The sequence below is a fragment of the Rhineura floridana genome, chromosome 3, assembly GCF_030035675.1.
Source record: "Rhineura floridana isolate rRhiFlo1 chromosome 3, rRhiFlo1.hap2, whole genome shotgun sequence".
Classification (NCBI taxonomy): domain Eukaryota; kingdom Metazoa; phylum Chordata; class Lepidosauria; order Squamata; family Rhineuridae; genus Rhineura; species Rhineura floridana.
Genome location: NC_084482.1, coordinates 228,987,338 through 229,004,312, shown reverse-complemented (window position 1 = coordinate 229,004,312; position 16,975 = coordinate 228,987,338).

Here is a 16,975-nt window from a genome sequence, read left to right as displayed (position 1 = left end):
TGGTTCAGATAAGGAGTAGATGCGTCCTGCCGATATAGGTGCTCTCAGCATTAGATTAATGGCACAGTCATAGGGCCAGTGGGGAGGCAATTGGTCGGTTTCCTTCTTATCAAACACATCACGGAATTCCACATACTTTCCCGGTAAAGGGGTGTCTTCCCAAACCACCATAGTCACTGCTACAACTTCCAGATCAGTGCCCTCAAGAGGTTGGCAGTGATGCTGACAATATCGCGAGGCAAATGCCACCAAAGCCTCTTCCCAGAAGATGGTCGGATTGTGTTGCACCAACCAAGGCATACCTAGCACCACCGGGAAATGGGGAAGGGCCGCCAAGTAAAATGACAACTTTTCCACATGTCTTGGGATCTCCATTTGCAGCATTTCGGTCACTCTGGTTACAGTCCCTGACTTTAGGGGACGCCCGTCGATGGTCTCCACAGACAAGGGTTGCTCCAGTGTCTGAATAGGGATGCTGTGTTTGCAGGCAAAGGTATAGTCCATGAAACTTGAGGACGCCCCACTATCAATCATGGCCTTGACTTGGAGACTCTGTCCCGAAGGCAGAACTAACCGCACAGGCAAAAGCAGAGCGGCCTGTGATGGCAGGGGTTGGTTTAGAGGATGGTTCAAAGGCTTGGCTCCCAACTCTTCGGCCTGGGATTTGTAGTTTTCCAGTGCCTGGACCTTCTCTGTTTTGGCTGGGCAGCCACGGGCCAGATGCCCTGACTTCCTGCAGTACAGACACAACTCCTCCCGTCAGCGCTTCTCCTTCTCCTCCTCCAATAGGTGTGTCTGGCCCCTGCCAATTTGCATGGGCTCCACCCCCGACAAAGCTGGGGTTTCCACACTGGCCAGATGGCAGTTGCGGGGGAGAGGCAATGGTGCCTAGGAGCAACTCGGCTCTGCTGTACGCTCCAGTCGCCTCTCCTCGAGTCGGCTGTCGATTTGTGAGCATAACTGGATCAACTCAGCCAAAGTGCCGGGTGGAGAGGTGCACGCCAACTCATCCAACACCTCCAAATTCAGACTATTCTGATAAAAGTACATTAAAGCCAGATCATTGTATTCAGTCTCTTGGGCCAAGACACGGAAGGTGTTGGTGTAGGCTCCCACAGAACCCCTCCACTGTTTCAGAGTTCCGAGTTGATGGGCCACCGTCTCCTTCCTTTGGGGATCCCAAAACATCTCTTCCATGGCTGCGACAAAGGCTGGATATTGTCCCAGAACAGGGTAGTTCCTGATTACATATGGGGTGGCCCACTTGGCTGCCTCTCCTTCCAAAAGGCTGATGAGAAACGCCACCTTGGAGTCATCACTCTGAAACTCGGCTTGACGTACGTGCATATACAATTCACACTTGACCCCGAACATGGTAAACTGCTCACTCTGCCCACCATAGCGAGAGGGCATCCCAACAGAAGACTTGATAGGGGCATGCGGAGCTGCCGCTGGCACTCCCCCCTAGGCAAACAAGGAGTGGAGATTCTGGTTTTCTGCCCGGAAATTATGGGTCTCTGCTTGCAGGTCTTTGACCTCAGTGTACAAGGTTTCTAGAGTCACTGCGACTCCCCCTTCAGCCCCGCTGCTGATCTCCATGTCTTCAGTCACGGGAGCATCGGCAAAGAGGGATGGTGGCTGAGTCAAGCTGTCCTGCCCAGAGTATGAATCGTGAAATGGAGGTGAGACTGAAATCAATTTTTGTTTTATCAAAAGTAACATCAAAGACAAGGCATCTCATAGAGGTCACTAACTAACTCACTGTAATCCCTAACTAACTACTCAGGCTTACTCTGCAGCATGTAAGAGAAGTTGACTCAGCACCCACAACAGGGGGTGTGTGGGCTTAAATAGGAAAGGTTTTCGCTCGCAACCTCTGACTCCTGCACGGTGCCTCCTTCTGACCAAGCCTCTTTTCTCGGCATCATGCACGGGGTGACAGAGGGCACGCACAAGTCTGTTCATCAGACAGTCTAGACTCCTCAGGTGCCAGCTCCATTGAAGGGGGAGGAGACATTTCTGGTGGGGAGGCGTTTGAAGGGCCAGCCAAGGACTCCTGGGGGGGTGGAGTTGCCACACAAGAGAGATCTTGCTCCAACAGCTCTCCTGGGACGCTTGGCAAAGGAGGGGTCTCTGCGTGAGCGGGCGACATTCCCGTGGGAATCGAGAGTGGTTGGGCATGTCTCCTTCCCCCAGATCTTCAGGAGCATTCTCCACATCTGACATCTCTCCCATCTGCAGAGCTGGGGGTGTGCACTTCCTCCCAGAGTCACTCTGCACTGGGAAGGGGTCCTGGGGCTCCCCCAGCCCTTGATCCAGGCCCCCCTGGGTCCCTGGGGTCTAGACACCAGGTCAGGAGAATGACTCCAGGGGGGAGTGAGGGGGGAGTGGATTTGCAGGTTAATAGGTCTAGCTCCCAGCTCCTAGTCTAAGGCTAGAATCTCACAGCATACTCCAATCACAGTGCTTGCATGGGGAGATGCTGATTCTTTGCAGAACGTGAGAACAACCTGCTGGCTCAGGCCAACCCATATAGTCCAGCAACCTGTTCTCACAGTGGCCAAACAAATCATGATTTAAACTGAAGGGAAGAAAAAAAGACTTAAAAATCAAGCATCCCATTTTGAAGTGGTTCTTGGGTTAAATAGTGATTCTCTATGAGATGGACATTACGTGTGATGCTGTTCAGTTGTTGGTCATAAACATTCATACTTTTTCAACATACTGTTGAGCTCAGGTGACTGGATTCCCCCCCCCCATTGACTGTGGATGGTCCTGGTGAGATGCAGGATGGCATCTCTAGGATTCTAATGTCTGTGATGAAGGAAGATCAATTTACTGGAACCTTCTGGGGGGCTAAAGTCAGGTGCCACCTTTATAGCTGACAGAATATTTTCCAACTGGGAATTGCTCAGTCCTTCCACCCTCCAATCAGCCAAAGCGATGAATGCATCAGCACACTGAACGTCCATACTATGCTTGTGCGAGTGCAGCGCAGCCTGGAGACTCAATTAGACTCTGGGAACTTTAGCACCCAACATAACCCTACCACGTCCCTCAGATTTCACCAACTCTTTTGTGCCCCTCAGCTGATTTCAGTCACGGAAGGAAAGGACCCAAGATGTCCTCATTGCCCCCAATGGTTTGTTTCATTCCAGGGCTGGGCTGCCCTGGGCTGTAAAGCAGAAAGTGATGGATTCTTGATGGATTCTCCTGCTAGAATAAAGGCTACTTAGTTTCAGCACAGAGGAATTCATGCATCAATAAACTGGCCTCTTCACTGATCAGCATCTCCAGCCAATCAGAGTCTGGTGTCACCCTGTCAGAATGAATTTACCTGATCTAGGCCACGCCTATAAATGCTCTCCCTCCTCCCAATCACCAAGCACCTGCTGCTTAATAGGCCTAGAACATACTGACAAACCAAGGCCTCAAACTTTTACACAGAGGGCTCATTCACACGAGCTGAACATCGTTTTAAAGACAAAGCTTTTTCCATCGCGGTGGGAGTTTAAAGATCACACTTCCTACCTTCAAATAGCTGTTTTCCATTCATACTGAAGGGAAAGGGTCAGTCATGCAGCTTCCTAATAACCACACCGTCTTAAGGTCAGACTACCACTTCCTCTTGTTACTTTGGCAACCGATCATGCTCAGTTTGTTCCAGGGTATGTTTCATTTAAAAAAGAGAAAAAATCCTCAAGTTTGATTATTTGTATTTTCAGAATCCAGCAGAAATACAAATATTTGCTTGAACAGTGTTATGCTTTTTTGCACAAGTTAGGGGGGAAAGAAAAAAATAACACAATTTGCAGCATGTTTGTAGAATAGGAGCCAGCAGGAAACGAGATAACAAAGGGAGTGGGAGGGAGTGGGTGTGAACTAGGGTTGCCAGGTTCAGGGCCTGAGACTGATCCTGTATCTTTAGGAGTAGAGAAAGTCAGCCAAGTGCAGGTGTTCTGGCAACCCTGTAATGAGAAAAACCACAAGGTGGAATTCTCCCTTTCCCCTGCACAACTTTTAAAGATACAGATTTGAAACAAATGCTGATGAAAGTTAAAGAGGAAAGCACAAAAACAAGACTACAGTAATGACGACAGAAGATTTATGTAACTTTAAAATTGACAATGAGGACATTGAACTGGTCACGGATTATCAATATCTTGGCACAGTCATTAACCAAAATGGAGACAATAATCAAGAAATCAGAAGAAGGCTAGGACTGGGGAGGGCAGCTGTGAGAGAACTAGAAAAGGTCCTCAAATGCAAAGATGTATCACTGAACACCAAATTCAGGATCATTCAGACCATGCTATTCTCGATCTCCATGTATGGATGTGAAAGTTGGACAGTGAAAAAGGCAGATAAGAGAAAAATCAACTTATTTGAAATGTGGTGTTGGAGGAGAGCTTTGCGGATACCATGGACCGCAAAAAAGACCAATAATTGGGTGTTAGAACAAATTAAACCAGAACTCTCACTAGAAGCTAAAATGATGAAACTGAGGTTATCCTACTTTGGACATCATGAGAAGACATGATTCACTAGAAAAGACAACGATGCTGGGAAAAACAGAAGGGAGTAGAAAAAGAGGAAGGCCAAACAAGAGATGGATTGATTCCATAAAGGAAGCCACAGACCTGAACTTACAAGACTTGAAGGCACATAACAACAACAACAACTACCCTTCCTCTCAGAAGGAGCCCAGTAGGAGTTGCTGGAGGCCTACATGACCTCAGTGGCTAGGAGTGCCTTTTACCAACTTTGGCTGGTAAGACAGCTGTGGCCGTTTCTGGACTGGGATTGTCCAACCACTGTTGTCGAGGCACTGCCAGGCTGGATTACTGTAATGCACTCTATGTGGGACTGCCCTTGAGGTTGGTCCGGAAGCTGTAGATGGTGCAAAATGCAGCTGCGAGGCTGTTCACTGGGGCAGTGTATTGCCAATATGTCACCCCACTTCTGAAAGAATTGCACTCGCTGCCTATTAGTAAATTATCATATACCCAGTCGATCATTGTGCTCTGCAGGTGAGGGCCTCCTGCAGATACCATCTTATCAGGAGATTCGGTCTACACAACACAGGAAATGGACCTTTAGTGTGGGGGCACCTACCCTGTGGAACTCCCTCCCCTTAAATATTAGACAGGCACCGTCTCTGTTATCTTTCTGGTGCCTATTGAAGACTTTCCTCTTTCAACAAGCCTTTTAAGTTGAGACCTTATCCTAGTCTGCATGTGTGTTGGAATTGCTTTTTCTTAAACTGTTTTTTAAAATGTTTTTAATCTTAGAAGTTGTTTTGATAGCTTTTTTTAAGTAACGTTTTTGAAAATTTTTTGTTTTAATGCTGTGTTGGATTTTCTTGGCAATTGGCTGTTTACAAGTATATCTAATTTAATAGAACTATGGTCACTGCTTTCATTCAGTTTGACAACACTTATATCTCACACGAGGTCCTGGACACCACTTAAGATTAAGTCCAGGGTCCCTGGCCCTCTGGTTGTTTCCATGACCAACTGTTCTAGGGCACAGTCATTTAAGTCATCTAGAATTTTTACCTCTTTGTCACGACTAGAACACATATGTAGCCAGTCTGTGTCAGGGTAGTTGAAGTCAGAGGACTGGAGCAGAGCTTGGAAAAGTTACTTTTTTGAACTACAACTCCCATCAACCCAATCCAGTGGCCATGCTGGCTGGGGCTGATGGGAGTTGTAGTTCAAAAAAGTAACTTTTCCAAGCTCTGGCCAGACATGATGTTCAGTTTCCAATTTCACTCTTCATCTCAGAGTTTCGAGCAACATCTGGGAGTTTTTGCAAACATGTTTTTCTCCAGTTCTGCACCTGTGCCTGGAGCTCTATAAAGAGTTCAGGATGTTGCAGAAGCAATACTTCTTTTAATTATCCAAATCATAGTGATTTTTTTCATAATCTTCTCACCAAAGCTCCAGGGATTTGTCAAGAGATTGCCTTTGAGTCCACTAAAATCAACATCAGAATTTGAGAGCAACATAAGGTGATGTCTTGCATCCAAGCCAGAAAGGTCTGAAGCATAAATGCCTCCTGTGCCATCGAGAGCTTCAGGAGAGAGTCAGGACAGGTGAGGTGGACTGAGTCAGTGTGAGGTTGACTTCCTCCCATCCCCTTCAGGTGTGAAGCCTTGAGTGAGTTCCATGAATACAAGGAAAGCCACTCAGCTTCGCAAAAATGGTTTTCCTTCAGTGATTCTTCTGCTTAGCCAAGAGGAGAAGTCACAAGGGAGTTGGATGCTCCAGGCAGACACAGGATGGTCCAACTGCTGCTTCTGCTGTTGCTGCCGCCATATGCAGACTGTGTAGTGCTGAAGACGAAATGCCCCTTGACTTTGGAGAGGGATCGGATCGACCCTTTCAATTATTACAGCCTGGGAGACCACCTCATTAGTGGGTTCATCTCTGCCACTCATGCTATTTTTAATCCCAACGTCTTCAAGGAGCTACCCTCTACTAGCTTTTCTGTGTAAGTCCTTTTGTAGGGATGGAGTTGCCGCTCCTCTACTTGCTATTGATTTCATGAGCTTCAACTATCCCTGAGGTTATTTCCTGCTCTTACTAAATTCCTGTCTTGCTTTGCCTTTGGGGGGGAGGCTTTGGGGATGCATTAGTGCTGAGGCACCACTGAATGCTGAGCCTGCCTTTTCTGTTGCTTTCCCTAGTGAGGTCCCTTTCCCAGTATGAAGGATAGTAGCCTAGGAGAATGAGAAAACTTTCTTACACAGAGCAAACATCCACTTTTCTTTAAACCTCTTGGTTCCCTCTTCCTTGTGCAAGTGCCAAAGGCCAGAACCCCAATCCATCCATTTTGCCCTGATCACTCTCTCCAGTAGATACCTATGTACTAAGTAATGTTGGGAGGAACAAAAAAGGAAAAAGCACCAAACAAAGATCAAAAATAAGAGACACAAGCTCTGGTGCTAAGTGTAGATTTATTGTAATGCCCTAGCATTTCAGGAATACTTTTCTTCCTCAGGAGCTAAAAACATTCAGACAAACTCAAATTAGTGTTGTGGGGACAACACAGTGGTCATAAACGTAAGCATAACATTTAATATGAAAATTAAAAAACATTTTTAAAAAATCAGTAATTCACAATTATACATCCCTGATCACTATGTTAAACTGACATGTTATAAAACCATAATATTAAATTAAACAGAATCTTATAATCACCATTATAAAGCAGCTTCAAAATTCCTCCCCCCAGAAAAACAAACAAACATTGCACTGTACTGACCTGTGAAGCTATATTTCCTTGCCTCTGTCAAAGCAATTAAAGTTCTTTACCAAATCCCCACACTGAATATGAACCGAACTCAAAGGTTGCTAGAGTTCATATTGAATATTTAGGTTAGCTCAGCTGTATAATCACTGCATTTGTGAATTTTACTGATCCAGCTAGTAAAAATGTAATGAATAGGGTTTTCGTGGTAAGCGGTATTCAGAGGGGGTTTTCCATTGCCTCCCTGTGAGGCTAAGAGGTAGTGAATGGCCCAAGGTCACCCAGGGAGCTTCCTGGGTGTGTGAGAATTTGAACTCTGGTCTTCCAGGTCGTAGTCCAGCACTCGCGTATACAATTGTCACAGACAGTAAACCAATTTCCATATAGAAATCACGTTTCTTATTTTATTTAAACTCAGAAAAATCCAAGTCCTCATTTAACCCTGAAGGTCCCAAGCTTTTCAGAGATATCCAAAATAACTCTCTCTTGCTAAGTAGTCTATCACTACCCACAATTATTTCAGTGGCCCAGAATGTAGTATCATTTGGCTTATGTTGTTTCTCAACAAAGTGTCTGACCAACGGGGCACACATTCTTTGGTGTCTTAGATTACAGAGATGTTCCCCAATTCTAAGCTTCAATGGTCTCGATGTCTTTCCAACACAGATCCAATTATAGGGACAGGAGTTCAGATAAATCACTTCTGCAGAGTTGCTGGTGAAGAAATCCTGGATTTGAATATGCTTTCCAGTGTTGCAATTGACAAAAAAAAAAAATCTTTTGCGTAAACTTGCAATATGTGGCCACATGGATGGTGTCCTGTCGGCTTAAATGTGTAGAAAATCACGGACTATTGTTATGCTCCATATTTTGTATGGATCAACCCTGAGATTTTTCATTCTTTTAAATGGTACCTTGGGTTGTGCTGTTTATTTATTTATTACATTTATATACCGCCCCATAGCCGAAGCTTTCTGGGCGGTTTACAGCAATTAAAAATATTAAAAACAGATATACGAATTTAAAAACACATTTAAAAAAAGAACATTTTAAAAACACAATTAAAAAAACAATTCAAAACAATTCAAAATGTTAGGCCTGGGAAGTCCTGAACCAAATGCCAATTGGAGCAAATATGCGTTTGGAGTGTCTTAGTGATCAGATTGAATGGAAGATTGCAAGCTATGCGGTTCTCCACTATTCTTTTTTGAGGACATAACAAAGTCTCACGTTTGCAGATATTAGCTTTGTTCATAGCTGTTCTCACCACCTTATAAGGATATCCTCTGTCACACAAACATTGTTCTAAGGATTGGGATTCCTGCATGTAATCCTTGTTTCTTGAACAATTGCACTTTATTCTGAAGAATTGGCTATATGGTAAATTATTCTTGAGATGAGCAGGATGGTAGCTGTCATACTTGAGGAAAGTGTTTCTGTCAGTGGGTTTGTTATCAGTGGTGGTTGTTAACCTCTTTGTGGATTTTTTAACTGTAATGTCCAAAAAATTAACCTGTTCAATACTAGAAGTTCTCTCAAAACTGATATTAGAATCTTGAACATTAATCCATTGAAAAAAATCTCTCCACTCATCATTTCTACCTCACCAAATCATGAATATATCATCTATATATCGTAGCCATTAGATCATATTTCTACCATGTGGACTGTTGATAAAAAGAAGATGTTGCTCAAAATGCTGCATGTATAAATTAGCAACCTCTGGAGCCATAGGGCATCCCATGGCCATTCCCTTGGGCTGCCAAAAGAACTTTTTATTTATTTATTTATTCATAAAGAACTTACAAGATCTGAACAGGGTGGTTCATGGCAAATGCTATTGGAGGTAGCCGATTCATAGGGTCCCCGTAAGTCATAATCGACTTGAAGGCACATAACAACAACAAAGCAATATCGGCCAAGGAGGTCAGAAAATGAGTTGGTGGATTCCATACTTCTCATTTCTGTAAAATATCAAACATTATGTCCAATGCCTGGTCTTGTGGAATACTTGTATATAAAGATTTAACATCATGGTGACTAAACTGTCTTCTGACTGAATCTTAATGGGACCTATTTTTTGCAAGGTGTGGAATCCTGCACATATGATCTCATAGATGGAATGAATGCTTTTTTTACAATATCAACAAACTGAAATTAGGGTTCTAATGTTAAATCATTGCCTGAAACTCAACCCCAAATCCATCACCATATAAAGTCAACAAATGTTGCCCAACTGCAGTTATAGGTAGTAAAGTAGGATCAAATCCAATAGGAAATTTAGCAATCTATCAGCTGTTTGTAAGTTTTCAAAGATGGAAATTGTTATGTCACTTCCAGACAACCTGTTTATTGAGCATTCATCCTGATTTGTTTGCCGTATACAGACATTATGGCAAGCTATTGTTATCCTACACATTCTAGCGCTTTTCCCCATCACCTCTTCTTTTTTTGGAAGGAAGAGCTTAAATCCACTTGAATAAGCACAGCTGGAGGCAAATGAATCACCTGAGTAATGATCAGTCAGAGAGAATAGTGACAGAGGGGGTGACCCAGAGGGACACCTTGGTGGGAAATTGGTAGTCAAGGATGATGGGAGGTCCAACAACTTCCAGGGACCCAAGTGTGAGGAACTCTGGGAGACAGGAGTCAGATGCAGTAGCCAAGAAAATGGAATGTCAGGAATACAGAATGTTGGAAAAAGGGAGAGTCATGGCAACGGGTGCTTGGAAATAGTTATTAAGGGGTTGAAAGGGGTCACTTGGGGAAAGGAAAGTAGCCTTGCCAAGAAGGCAGGAATAAAATAGAGGGAGAGGATTTGGGGGAAAAGCTGGGTCCTATGACAAAGGAAAGGGCAACGAAAGTCCAACCAGCTGCATGAGGAACCTGCCCAATCATTGTGGGGCAGAAGTGCTGTGAGGAGCAGGCAGAGATAATTTTATTTATGATATTTGCATGAAGTTCTTCAGGCAGCTGATAATAAATAAGTGGAAAAACAATGAAATACTGTTATGCGCATGCCAGCCTCTGAGCAGTGAGAGAAGTAAGGGGTGCCAGTACTTACCTAAGGTTCAGTTTCTGTCTAATGAAGGTCACTGGAGATTGTAGTGCCTTTATGATGTCAAGTCCCCCTCTATGATGCACACTTTAACATGATGAGGGGGATTGAGAGTGTTGAAGAAGCTGAGAGGAATGGTATTCCCAATCTCTATGTATGGATGTGAAAGTTGGAAAGTGAAAAAAGCGGAAAAGAGAAAAATCAACTCATTTGAAATGTGGTGCTGGAGGAGAGCTTTGCGCATACCATGGACTGTGAAAAAGACAAATAATTGGGTGTTAGAACAAATTAAACCAGAACTATCACTAGAAGCTAAAATGATGAAACTGAGGTTATCCTACTTTGGACACATCATGAGAAGACATGATTCACTAGAAAAGATAATAATGCTGGGAAAAACAGAAGGGAGTAGAAAAAGAGGAAGGACAAACAAGAGAAGGATTGATTCCAGACCTGAACTTACAAGATCTGAACAGGGTGGTTCATGACAGATGCTATTGAAGTTCGCTGATTCATAGGGTTGCCATAAGTCATAATGGAAGGGCTCATAGTATTAGCATTCCAATGTAGCCTAAACTGTGTTTATCACCGATTTCAAATTAAGTGAAGAGGACCAAAATCTCAGAAGACATCCAGAGCACATCAAGAGGACAAGACACTGAGACTCAAACAAAGGGTCCAGGCACACTTACTGTTGTGCTGGTTCCAGTGCATCTCCACCCGTTTTCTAAAAACGGGGGCACACAATGCTAGGTAAACTCTGAAACATTGCTGAAAGGCCTGAAATCAGCAGTGGGGAAGGGGGAAAGGAGGTGTGGCCAGCTGAGATCAGAGTCCATTCTCACTGCTTTGGGAAGCAACCAGTGTTCTCACACAGCCAAAGTCATCCCAACTCCCCCTCTAACATGGGGGAGGGGTATTTGTTCACTTATCTAATTTAGAGGCTGTGTCCTCCATTTTAAAGTATATCCAATCCCCCACCTTCAAACTAAATAACATATTGTATATAGCTGTGTATGTTTACCATCATGACCATTTTGAAGCTTTTATCAGCTGTCACTCTTTTTTTAATAAAAGGATAATGGCTATCAGTTCATAAACAAGGCTATCCCCCCCCCAATTTATTAAGTGAGGATTGGCCATTGAGATTGTGGCTTTGACTCTGGATCTGTGTTAGCATAAGTAAAGTCCTAGAACTTTAATCCAGAGCTTTGTATTGTCTATAACAGCTTGTCAAAAAAGCCAAAGTTGAATCTCATATATTCAGTGGATGCAGGATGATGATGCAATATGTATATATTTTGCAGGAAAGCATTCACAAAATATTGGCAGCTCCTGTCCTTTGTGTTTGCCATTCAAGAGATCAACCAGAATCCCAGGCTCTTGACCAACATCACCCTGGGCTTCAGCATCCATCTTAACTTTTTTAAAGGAAGGGCGATGTCCAATGCCTTATTAGACCTGCTGTCTACTGGGGAAGCGAATGTTCCAAACTACAACTGTGGAAGACAGAATAACTTACTGGCTGTTCTTGAGGGGGCTGACTCTGAAATCTCCATTCAGATTTCAAGCTTGTTGGGCATCTATAAAACTCCACAGGTAGGAATGGTGAGGGGTGGGGCATTTGTTGGCTGAGTCCAATTCCACTTTGCAATCACTCCAGGGAATTCAAAAAATGAGTGGGGTGGATGTTAAGTGAGACTGGAGGCAGATTATTTTTGAAAGAGTATTACAAGTGATTTGAAAGAGGATTCACTGCTTCTAGTAGAGATACACTACTAGAACGCCTCTCCCGCTATGAACCTACCCGTTCACTTCGTTCAGTATCTAAGGCCCTCCTCCAGGTACCAACTCATCAGGAAGCCCGGAGGAATGTTGTTAGATCTAGGGCCTTTTCTGTGGTGGCCCCCGAACTCTGGAACAACTTACCTGAGGAGATACACCTGGTGCCTACGGTACTTTCTTTTAGGCGCCAGGTTAAGACCTGGCTATACTCCCAGGCATTTTAATGTTTTTACGTTTAATTTTTTGTTAGTTAATTTGCTGCTATGTGTTATTGATTTTATTATATTATTGTATTTTAATCCAGTTTTGTACACCGCCCAGAGAGCTACTAGCTATGGGCGGTCTAGAAATGAAACGAAATAAATAAATAAATAAAAATACACATATTTCTTTTCATATACAGTCATTTCTACTGAAATGGTTTTTTCAGAATTTCAGAAGAAGACAAAGCATGCTTTGGGAACTTGGTGCTGCCCGTGCACAGATGTTTTGCATAGCATTGATATGATATCCTCATCAAAATGAATAAAATGAATGAATTCATTTTGAATAAAATTGGGCATTGAATAAAATTACCTGTTTCAAACAATTATTAACTGGGAAAGAACTTGGAGATAACAATTTAGAAAACAAAAGTATTTCAGGACACCAGTTCTGTATTGGAATCAAAGAATATTAATGACATCGTTATTGTTATAGACATATTAAATATGCATTTATTTCTTTTGGTATTATAAATAGAATCAAGGAAAACAAACAAACAGGCCCCCAAACCAACAAGCAAATAATAGATAATGGCAGTTTTATTTTCAGTCCCTTTCCTAACGATCCCTAGCATGGAAATCGCTCTTGTTCACAGCTGCCACACAGTGGGTCACCTTCATCATCGAGGTATCCACTGTGACCACAAGGTCACATAGGTTGCCAAGTTGCCATTGGTAATACCTCTTCTTCCTTCCCTTTGTACAGGAAAATTCAGAATGGCCAGCTCCCTTCAGGATAGTCACAGCCATGACCCCTCTCCCTTTTTGGCTGCTGGGTTGAGAATGAGATCCTTGTTAATGTCTTCTCCCACAACCACAGACATCCCTAGGAATCAATATGCATGAAAGGGAAGAGGGTTAGCTACTGAATAGTGTCTCCCCAGTGGCTAACAGAGTCCGCTCATAGCATGCTGGTAGGGACCCTGCTGGGACCCTACTCCCCAAAAGGTAAGGGGTCTAAGACCCTGGATGCTTGCACCCCTGATTGCATGGGCTTCCAATGTGTGATGTGGATGTGACTTTTATGTGTAAAAGGGGAAGAGAAGACAACCTCTGTTGTACAGCAAGCTGTGCCTCTAAATAGCAGGGAAAGCTTGATTTGTTAGTTTATTTGTTGATAATATTTATGATCTGCTTAATATTTTAAAAACCTCTAAGTTTCATTCAAAATAAAGACAATAACAAAATCATTAAAACGAAAATTAATCAGCCTTCCGTTCCTTGCCAGGTCAGCTATGCGATTGTGTCTCCTGTTCTGAGTGACAAGGCACAGTTCCCTTTTTTCTACCAGATGGTCCCCAAAGAAGATGCCCAGTACCCGGGAATTGTCAAGCTTCTCCATCACTTCATGTGGACGTTCATTGGCATCGTTGCTCCAGAAACCGACAATGGCGAGAGATTCATGAGGACCTTGACACCTCTGCTCATCAGGAGTGGCATTTGTGTTGCCATCTCACAAAGCCTCCCACGACTTAATATAAATACAGTAACAACCAATTTTCATTCATTCGTAAGTCTGAAACAAGTCCATGTATATGTTTCCTATTATGAGACTTCTTACACCTTTATGGATATATTTCTTATAGACCACTTGTTCAATGAATTGAAACAATCCACTGCAGGGAACATCTTTATCACGACAGCTATGGGAGACATCTCCTTTGACTTAATGTACAGGGCCATCTCTTTCCAACGTATCCATGGTGTTTTTTCCTTCTTTATTCAGACAAATAAAAAAACAAAATATGATGCTTTTTGGCCCTTTTTCTTTGCTACCAAGCAGTTTGTGGAGAAAGCTTTTAATTGTTCCTATTCAAAGCACATGTTGTCCGTGAAAGGCTGGACGAGATGCAGAGAGAGAGGGAAACTGGAGGTGCTGCCCCAAGACGATCTGGAAAGAATCCTCTCTCTGGACAGCTACATGATCTACAACACCGTCCGAGCCGTGGCTCATGCCTTGGATGCCACTTACTCATCTACATCTAAGAGGAGAGTGCTGGACAGGCTGGAAGTTCAAAGGCTGCAGCCATGGCAGGTATCTCCTCTTCCATCACAGACATCTCTGCTGAACATGGCAATCGATTGTGTGATTCCAGAATCAATGTGTTGGAATTTGAATCTGGGAAAATATGAAAGGTAGCGGAGATGTGTAATTCTGTAAACCCACCCTGTATTGGTCCCTTGTTTTGCCCCCTTATACTCATCTCGGAGGACAAAGACCCTCTGTCAACAGCCCCCATCACTGGCATAACTCCCCCTTTGCCTGCAGTGCCCCATTTGGAGGCAGACCCTCTGCCCTCCAAATTGGAGTTCCCTTGGGCAGGGGAAGGGGTGTTTGTGACGTTCCCGCCTTTGGCTCCACCTGTCAGGTTCCCACCTGCTTGTGGCTACCGCCTTTCACTAGGCACCACCTCAGGACACCACCAGTCAGGATCGTCGTTTTTATTTTTTCTCACTCCGCTCTAGCACAGATCTCTCAAGATCCCACTGCTAGGCAGCACCACCAGTCACTCCCTGTAAACAATATTGCTAGAGACTTTGCCTCAGTCTCCCTATGGCTTGTTACTTTGTGTCTGGGTGCCTTGCTGTCCACAACCCCCTTGTATCTTTGTCTATAGAGCATACAGTCCTGGGTTGCTCTGGATACTTGACGATGTTACAATATCTCCCTTCACTGCTGCCACCATTAGATACAGTTTCCCTTCAGCCTTGGTAATTACCCTGCCCTCCCTTCTGGTCTGTATATTTCCCCAGCCAAGGATCAGGCTTTTGGTAATCCAATAAAAGTATTTATTTGATAACACCAGGAAATAACAAGATTACTTTAGGAATGTTTAAGAAGCGTATGGTTTCACATAGTGTCACTCTTTATGTTTCTGGTCATATATATGCTGTCTAAATATCAGCCAAATATAACCCAACCCTCCATCAGAACTCTGCCAACCAACCCATCCAAATAACTCCTCATCCAGCATTCTCCAGCCTTCCATCCCATGCTCTCCCCCCTCTCATTCAATTCACTGACCATATATGCCTTCATAAACCCGCACTTACCATATTTACAGGTTTTAACATATAAGGACGTCACAGTGTTCACCGCCTCTAAACCTTCTTCCCTCCTGACCAGGGTGCTGCTACTTTGGCACCTGCCTAGCCCCACTGAGCTCCAGCCTTGGTCCAAGGACCGTGTGTGCTGGGGGAGCCTGTGTTAATGGTCTTGGTGATCCATGGGCTCATTAAGACAGCCGTTGATATACATGGACATTTGTCATGTTTCTTGCATCTTACTATAGTTGCCCCATTAATACAAATTAAACCAATTTTTCTCACTTTATACAATGTATTTAATATAATATGGTATAATATTCATATTCATTAAATATTTCATATAATATAGTATCATGGAATGGAAGGGTCCTATGAGGCCATTGAGTCCAACCCCCTGCTCAATGCAAGGAATCCATATTAAAGCACATCCAAGAGGTGGCTGTCCAACTGCCTCTTCAATGCCTCCAGGGTTGGAGAGCCCACCATCTCCCTAGGTCATTTGTTCCATTGTCAGACCATTCTAACAATTACGAAGCTTTTCCTGATGTTCAGCCGCAAGTTGGTTTCCTGTAACTTGAGCCCAGTATTCTGTGATCCTGGCCCTCCTCTGTGTGGAAAAGACTGGACCAAAGTGGGAATTGAGTACTTCTGTGTTTTTTCTTGTCGTCTGTTATCATTTTGCTATCCTCATTGAGTGGCTGTACCACCATTTTTAACTCTGTCTTTTGCTATGGTTGTACCTGAGGAAATATTTTTTTGTTTCTTTTAGCATCTCTCGCTACCCTCAGCTCATTCTCAGCTTTAGCCTTCCTGACACAATCCCTGCAATTCTGTGCTACCTCTCTGTACTCTTTTGTGGTATGGCCTTCCTTTCACTTCCTATATGTGCCCTTTTTTGTTTTGAGGTCAGTTCTAAGCTTTCTGTGAAGCCACAATGTCTTCTTCTGCTGTCTTCCCCCTTTATCTCTTTTTGGAATTGTTTGCCATTGTGCCTTTAGAATTTCCTCTTTTAGAAACTCCCACCCACCTTCGACTCCTTTTCTCATTAGGATCACTTGCCATGGAAACCTACTTATCATTGTTCTGAGTTTATTAAAATCAGCTTTCCTGAAGTCCAGGTTGCATGTATGGCTACTCTCAGCTTTTGCTTCCTGTGCTCTGCCACCCTAGTCAGAGGCGGCATGCTTCTGAAAACCAGTTGCCGGAAGCCTCAGGAGGGGAGAGTGTTCTTGCACTCGGGTCCTGCTTGCGGGCTTCCCCCAGGCACCTGGTTGGCCACTGTGAGAACAGGATGTTGGACTAGATGGGCCACTGGCCTGATCCAGCAAGCTCTTCTTATGTTCTTATGTTATGTTTCTAAAATCAAGTATTCTAGTACAGCATGGCCACTTTCCCCCAGAGTTCCTGTAACTGCCACCTCATCCACCAAGTCACCTCTATTGGTTAGAATCAAATCAAGGATAGCTGATCCTCTAGCAGCTTTCTCTACTTTCTGTAGGAGAAAGTTATCTCCAACACAACTCAGGAATTTCTTGGAGGCGCTGTGCTTGGCAGAATATATCTCCCA